Consider the following 1,131-nt stretch of genomic DNA (forward strand, 5'->3'; position numbering starts at 1 on the left):
CGGGTTTCGATACCCGTGGATGGGCAGAGCACAGATAGCCCATTGTGTAGCTTTGTACTTAATTACAAATAAACAATACTTAATTAATTCCACAAATAATGCATCTTTATTTGACAATATTTATTGGTATTACTTATAAATATTTATAAATAGTATCACTTAAAATAATTTCTAAAATTGTAAAGTATAATAATAACATTATTAACATATTTTATTTTTTCAAAACATACACAAGATTTCATGTTGGGACATTGGAACAAACAGACATAAATTTACCAAGCTCCCAAAATAACAAAGGCAAATGTCTACCAAAAAATACACTTTCATTATACTAAAGTATGTAGTTTACTATTATTAATATTACCATTTACCTATAGGCTTGCGTACATCTGTTTATTATTTCTTCTTATTACTTAACTATAATTTTCCTTTGGATACATAAACATATGAACTCTTTCCACTCAGTAATATACCACTAATATCCATTATAAGTAATACATTAATGGACCAATTTGCTAGAGTATCAGGTATAGACCAGTCCTGCTGGACCCCAGTTACTTCCATTCTATTGACATATGCCACAACTAGACCCATTCTATACATCCATTATTTAAATATCTTGTTATAGATTTTGCTATTATTATTATTAATATGTAGTAGTCTCTTCGACAATTTGAGCATTTTTAGCCTAAATATAAAGGTTGTGTAATATATGTTTGAGATAGTCTCTGTAACAAATGTACCTCGATCTACTGTTAGCCCCTAGGGGTTAAGTGTTAGAGAAAGGAGAAAATATGTAAAACATCTAGTACCTGTGTTTTGAAAGTTGGACGAACATCGGGTGTCTGGTGTTAAGAATGAGTTTTCTCAGAAGTTAACACTGGGCATTAATGCCACAAGAAGTGGAATTCATTTCTTATTTTGACAGTTAATATCTTGTACTTACACCACGAAAATGAAGTTCATTTTTTTATTTCGCCAGGTGTTAACATTTACGAATACACCTTCGTTTGGCACCTCACACATTGTGAAGCCATGACGCTAATTTCATGAAACCACAGCCGATCCTTTGACATAAAATTTCCGAAAAAATAAGAGTGCAAAAACAATCAATGTTTTAGTTGGAAAGTG

This window comes from Limulus polyphemus, unplaced genomic scaffold, assembly GCF_000517525.1.
Source record: "Limulus polyphemus unplaced genomic scaffold, Limulus_polyphemus-2.1.2 Scaffold3301, whole genome shotgun sequence".
NCBI classification, from domain to species: Eukaryota; Metazoa; Arthropoda; class Merostomata; order Xiphosura; family Limulidae; genus Limulus; species Limulus polyphemus.